The sequence below is a fragment of the Quercus lobata genome, chromosome 7 (assembly GCF_001633185.2).
Source record: "Quercus lobata isolate SW786 chromosome 7, ValleyOak3.0 Primary Assembly, whole genome shotgun sequence".
In the NCBI taxonomy this organism is placed as follows: Eukaryota; Viridiplantae; Streptophyta; class Magnoliopsida; order Fagales; family Fagaceae; genus Quercus; species Quercus lobata.
In genome coordinates this window covers 21703040-21710457 of record NC_044910.1, presented here as the reverse complement: position 1 = coordinate 21710457, position 7418 = coordinate 21703040, and positions in this window count along the sequence as shown.

The following is a 7418-nucleotide window of genomic DNA, read 5'->3' as shown; positions in this document are numbered from 1 at the left end:
AAATGTAAAAATTTTGTTTTTTTTCTTAAACTTTTTAAAGAGCATTTTTCAATAATTTATGGAAGAAAATAGGGACAAAAAATATGTTATTTTTAATAGTTTAAAAATGATAGAAAGTTTTTGAAAAGTTTAAAGACAAAATGTATAACATTTTTAATAGATTATGGACAAAAAAATAATTATTTAAAGGTACAAAAACAAAATTCATAGAACTTTAGGAAAGAAAATACTAATTTTTATCTCTTTTTTTTTACTTAAAATTTTGTTATATTTATTTGGTACAAGTGTTCAACAACTACTTTCATAGTAATTATTTTGTTGTTTCCACTTTTGTTTCCAATTCAAATATATATTAATAAAATCATCCCAACAAACAGCAGATTTTGGAATTCTTTATTTTCTTTTAACAAGACTACAATCACAATTCCAATCTCTTTCTTCTTCTTTTTGTTTTTAGTTTTTGGATAAGTAACTTTTCAAAAATGTTAAGAGCACAATAAATCTACAAATTTTGTCACAATTTTCTCAGTCTACAAGTTGTGGCAAAGTTGTAAATTTTTTATGATCCAAGCATTATTGATATTTTTTACCTCCAAGGTAATGTTAAAACCATAACTTTTATGATAACTTATTTCCATAACAAGTCGTAAATAATAAAATTGTAGACATACGACTTATTTTGCCCCTCATAACTAGCCGACAAGTTTGTGTTCCTAGCATTTTTCTTTACACCTGCCGTCCCTAACATATTTAAAGCTTTTCACCAGCAATCAACAACTTATTGTTGTCAACCTGGCAGAGCATTGAATATGAAATTGAAAGGATGGAAGGCAGGCAGGCAGGTAAGCAAATTTAACGTGTCTTTGGATCACGCTTAGCTATAACATAAACTCTATATAATAGTATTAAGTAAAGATTTAATGACGACAATCATTTGCTTTTTTTTTTTTTTTTTTTTTAAACAATCGGTTGTACTTAGCCCATTGACATTAATAGATAAAATGATTGCGTCTATAACTCTATTTTTTATTGGCACTATAAGAAGATAGCCTTGTGTTCTTAATCTTAAGCGTGCTGCTGTCGCAGTGGTTGACACCAGAGAGGGATATTTGATACTACTTTGCTCAATGTCACGATCAAATACATAAATAAATTTTTATTTTTTTTAGAGAGTTTCAATCTATCTATTTATTATCAAATCAAAACACTAATTAATTTTTAGTGAAGCAAAGATTGAACTATAAATCTTTTATTCAATCATTAAAGATTTTACTAATTGAACTAATTAGAATTTAGAACCCACACATAAATAAACTTATTTATCGAGAATTTGAATGTTAATCCTACTCAACTTCCTTAAAAAGAAAATAAATAAATAAATGGTCCTAGTGAACTTCCAGTAGCTATTGTGAATGCTCTGGCTAAGGACAACTAATGCATCATATGGCATGCTAACGACAATTTAGAGCAGATTCTTCTTTCAACTCCAAAAGGAATAAACTCGAAGCTTTGGCCTTTAACTAAGTCAATGTCTTGCTCTTAGAAGCTTTTACTTTTAGACAGATAAATTTGAGTTTATCCATATGCCAGCTTGAGTCTTGTCCCATTGCCTTCCGTATATACCAGACTACTAGCAGTGAAGCCACACATTTCTACGTCGGTCCCAGCCTTGTGGGGAACTCAAAAAGATGCTAGTGGGTTCAAAAGTTTCTTTCACTTATGCTTGTAGAAAAGGTAAAAATGGCCCAATAGCACCATTTGCCAAAATATTTAGCAACTTACCATTATTTGCAAAATGTACCACTTTTTTAAAATTCGAATCTTTAAAACTCAAGTTTTAATGGAACTCGAGTTCCATAATGTGATACTCGATTTCAATGAAATTGAGTTATTTGTTTCTACGTCATTGTAGTCAAAGCACAAAAGCCTAGGCGCAACCTTTTTTCTAGTTCTTAAATATTTTATTAGTATTTGCTATATTGTTCTTATCATGCTCCTTGTGATTTGTTTTTCATTTCTATTATCTATCTCAGCAATGTGCTTGAGATATCTTTGGCCCCTGGTCGTCTCCTTCCTACAAAGGCATCTTCAATTTCTACCACAAATGAAACTAAGGGAGTTACTGTTACCAAATCTCACAAGGTTCCTGAAAAATCTAGCACAAATGGGACATCTTCAATTGTTGGAAAAACTGAAAGTTTATCTCTTGATGTTTCAGCAATCACCGAAACTTAAAGCAAACACATGAACCAAGCCTAGCAACCACCACGACACAAATCGCATACCCAAACCACAACCCACCATTGTACCAAACCTAGCAACCAACGCCACCACGAGACACCAATCTGTCACATCTCCACCATCCCACGCACGTCGATCTCAACACCGCGATCTGCCAAACGCCAACGTCCCACGCCGATAGACCCACTCTGGTGAAGAGTTTTGAGAATTGAGAGGGAGTTTGACTGAGAAGAGGAAAGAAAAAGCAAGATAAATAATTCGTAGGAGGTCTGAGATCTTTATGTGGAATGGGTATATAATTCTTTAGGAACTCGAGTTTCACCTAATCGAGTTCCTTTTTTATTTTCTCTTTTTGGAGATTTTTGTCAACTTTGGACTCAAATTTCAACAAACAGTGATATACTGTTAAATATTTTGTCAAATGATGCTATTGGGCTATTTTTCGCTTGTAGAAAATGAAACTTTGAGATGTCCAATCACAACTCGTCATGTGGCATAAAGTTATGTCAAAAATTGTATCCCTAACATAATTCTTAAAAAATTATACATATAAAAAAGTGAAATTTAAAATGATAATAAAAACTGTAACTTGAAAAATGCGGTTTGAAGCTGTGCGCTCAATAAAGCCATTTGAGGGTAAAATATCAAAGTAACTATTGTTAGGAATAATAATTAAATTATTAGATTAATTATTTCTTAATATTTTTTTTTTTGACTTGATAATTTATTCTAGTATCAAAAAAATTAATTTTAATTAAGCTTGAACTATATCTTTGATCACTCTCTATTATACTTTTCATTTAAAATTTACTATTTTCTAATGTCTTCGATCTTCTTTAAGATATTCATTCACAAATTAGTGCCATAAAATAGTTACTAATCTCCGAAAATGATGATGAGCTTGAAGTTGATAAATAAATATGATAGATGACGAGTAGTTGTAACTTGTAGATTGCAAAGACCAATGAGCATGAAAGGCAGGCAGGTAAGCTGTAATATAACGACATCAGTTGCTGTTCATCAAAAAAATAACGACATCAGTTGCACTTAGCGCATTGACATTTGATTTGACATGAATAGATAAAAGATTGCGTGTAAAACTCTACATTTTTATTGGCACTAACAAGAAAGCCTAGGCGTGTTCTTTAGGCGTGTTGCTGTCGCAATTTATGCAACGGTGACACCAGAGAGGAATATTTGATACTGCTTTAATTTTGTCAATGTTACAGACTTACGTACAATAATAATATATATATATATATATATATTTTTTGAGAGGTACAATAATAAAATATAATAGATTAACTTAGCAAAAATGTAAATACTGATGATGTTCAAAAAATCATCAGTAGGTCTATCGCTCAAACTCACAATTTTTTGCAAAGAAGTGAAGAGTAGTGAACTTGCAAAAAATGGAAATATTCTCAGAGAGTACCGGTGTGGCGTTGGCCTAAAACCCTCCGAAAGTTAAGTCAGAAACTTACAATGATCTCTATGAACTTTAAATAAGGAGTTTCTGAATAGCATTTTTTGCGTACCTTGAGATTAGAATGTCTCAGTGTTTATATAGGGGTCTGTGGATGATCACCATAGTTGAATTGTAAGGATCCATGGTTATCCCTCAGCTAACGTGTAGAAGTTGGAAACTATCCCATAGTTGATTCGAAGGGAGTGAGGAGTTATCCCTTAATTGATTTGTAGGAGATACAAGTTACCCCATTATCGGTAGTCATGTGTGTAGGAGAGTCTTAGGTGACGTTGGAGTTGCAACATGAGTTTAGTGTGCTTGGTCTCACTCGTCAACTTTTAGTCATGACGTATGCCTGTGATGGTCGTGTCTAGTCTTCCGCTTTCGGTGAGTAGGTGTTTTTTGGAAGAACAACTTAATTTGGGAAGAGTAGTAAATTCCGAAAGAGTAGCCATGGGTGTTGTTAAATATTCCTCATCAAATACTATATATAATTAATGAATAATATTGCACTATTTAAATATCTTATAACGATCATGTTTTTAGTCCTAGTCAAGTTCCTTTAAAAAATAAGTTTTAAATTTAAAAATTGTAAGAAAAATCATTGTTTACTACATGGAGTATTTTTTTTTTTTTTTACTTTAAATTCAAATAAATAAATAAAGGAAAAATCCTTTATATATAATATAGATTAATCACAACGATGAAAATTCAAGAAAATGATCCTCAATAATGTGTCATAAAGATTCTTTCTAATAGTTGTTCAAAAAAAAAGATTCTTTCTAATATATATATATTTTGAAAGGGAATAAAATTCATTAAGCTAATAAATAAGAGTCATACAAAGAAACCTGCACAGCAGGACAGAGAACACACTAATTACATCAGATCAAAATGCAAAAACGACAATACAAAAGAAGGAGCTTCGCCTTTCCAAATTTTATGGCTTCCAGTTCTTCGGGCATATTGGGCGAGCTCATGAGCCATTGTATTGAAACTTCTGCTTCAGTGCTTGAAATGGTAAGCCTCAAATGAATCACAGACTTGAAGAATTCCTTGAATGAGGTGTCCAAAATTGCTCCCCAAAGCCTTATCATTAATTGCTTGAATGACTGCCAAAGAATCTGATTCGAAGATAACCCGAGGCAGTTGAAGTTCCTAAGCAAGAAGGACACCTTGCTCTAATGCAAAGACCTTAGTAAGCTCTGCAGAATTGTAAGATTGGAGCAGCAAGCATAGAGTAGCCACAACTTGACCTTTGCTGTCTCTAATGACAACACCCACACTGGAAAAACTGTCTTGCTCTGAAGACGTACCATCAACATTTACTTTGTGGATTCTAGGGGGGGCGGAACCCAATTAGAAGGGGCGGGTCTTGTTGGGTCGACACCCCAACTGGCAGAGCAAGCATAGTCATCCATAGCATCTTTTGCCACGTGCCATACCTGAACTGGTGAAAGACCACCATCCTTGTGCACTATTCTGTTTCTATTAGACCATAAAGCCCAAGTCGTGGCAAAGAAGAGCTCCAAATCTTGAAGTGTTGAGTGAGAGAGGATAAATAATGCAGAGTCCAGGAAGGATTTTCAAAAGCCTTGAATGCGAAGAGGATTTTCAAGCCAAAGGTTCCAAACCAAGGAAGAAAAATCACAACTAAGAAAAGCATGATCTATATTTTCAGCTTCATTACCACAAAACAAGGTAAACCTTATTTTGAGATATCTCTCTACTGAAAATGGCATCCATAGTAGGGAGACCATTGACACATGCTCTCCAAGCAAAAACCTTGACTTTTGTTGGCAGGTTGAGATGCCAAAGCTTTTTCCACAATGGTTTGCAAGGGTCCCCATTAGAACTCTCTCCTTGATCATTTTATCCAATCAGAATGTGGGCTATATGGTAGGCGCTTTTGACCGAGAATTCTCCGCATCTATTTCCAATCCAGATTATTTTGTCTTCTGGAAGGGTGTGACTTAGTGGAATCTTCAAGATTGTGTCAGCTTCAAAAGAGAGGAAGGATGCTCTTATCAAGTCCACATTCCACCATTTTGTCATTGGGTCAATGAGAGATGAGACCATTGGGAATTGAGGAATATCATTTGGAGGCGAAATGACCTTGTAGGTGGAAGGGGTTGGCAGCCATTTGTCATCCCAAATGTGGATTAGTTTCCCATTGCCCACTCTCCAACGAGTTTCCGCTCTAATAATATCAAGGCTGCTATGGATGCTTCTCCAAGAGTATGATGGGGAATTACCAAGCTTAGCATTTAGGATATACCCGGTAGGGAAGTATCTTGATTTGAGAACCCTTGCCACTAGAGAGGTTGGGTTTTGAAGAATTCGCCATGACTACTTAGTGAGCATTGCTTTGTTAAAAGCTTGTAGATTCCTGAACCCCATTCCTCTGTTTGCTTTCTGCTTACACATTGTTTTCCAGCTAACCTAACACATTTTAGATTCTTGCTGCTTTTGGCCCTACCAGAAATTTCTCATTATGCTCTCTAATTCTTCGCATAGGCTTTAGGGAAGAAGAAAGCACCCCATAGTGTAACTAGCTTTTACCCAATCCTCTCCTTAAGGATAGAAAAAACCTGCTTCTTCGATCTTCCAATGAAGGATGGGAGGCCCAAGTATCTCATGTGTCTAGAATCTTGCATTGGGCCTAGGGTAGCAAAAATCTCATCCTTGACTTCTTGAGAAGTGTTCGGACTGAAGAATATTGAGGACTTCTCGGTGTTAATTTTTTGACCCAAGGCTTCCTCATATTTTTGAAGGATTTGCTTCAATACCCAACATTCCTCAGCACTAGCTTTGTAGAAAAGGATGCTATCATCCACAAATAAAAGGTGGGTGACTCTTGGGCAACCCCTACATATAGAAATGCCTGTCCAATGCTAGTTTCAGGTTGCCTCATGAATAAGAGCGGAAAGCCCTTCAGTACAAATGAGGAAGAGAGTTGGGGAGAGAGGATCCCCTTGTCGAAGTCCTCAAGTAGGGGCAATATTCCCACAAGCAGCAACATTTATTAAAACAAAATATGATACCGAGGTGATGCACCTCATAACAAGATCTACCCATTTGGAGCTGAAACCTAGCTTCTCCATAACTGCCTAAATAAAGCACCACTCGACTCTGTCAAACGCCTTACTCATATCAAGTTTGGCCGTCATATAGCCCTCCTTTCTTGCATTTTTGTGATTTAGGAAGTGCATTAACTCAAAAACCACAAGAACATTGTCAGTAATTAGCCTGTCAAAAGTGAAAGCACTTTGGTTTTCTAAAATAACATGAGGAAGAAGAGCCTTAAATCTATTTGCAATAGTTTTCGATATGAGCTTATAAACTACATTGCACAAGCTTATGGGCCGAAAATCAACCATCTTTTTGGGATTATTAATCTTTGGGATGAGACCAATGTTGGTTCTGTTGAGACTAGCCATAGACATATTACCATTAAGGACATTTAAAACCATGTTAGTAATGCTACATCCCACAATGTTCCAGTACTTTTGATAAAAAATGGCAGACATACCATCAAGGCCGGGTGCTTTTGTAGGGTGAATCTCCTTGAGGGCAGTGGTAACCTCCTCCCTGGTGAAATTCTTGTTTAGGCTTTCATACACCTCTTCGGTCACCCTTATAGGAATAGTAGCAGTTACCTCATGTACCAGTGTTAGGGAGGCCGTCTTATATATATTCTCAAAGTAAT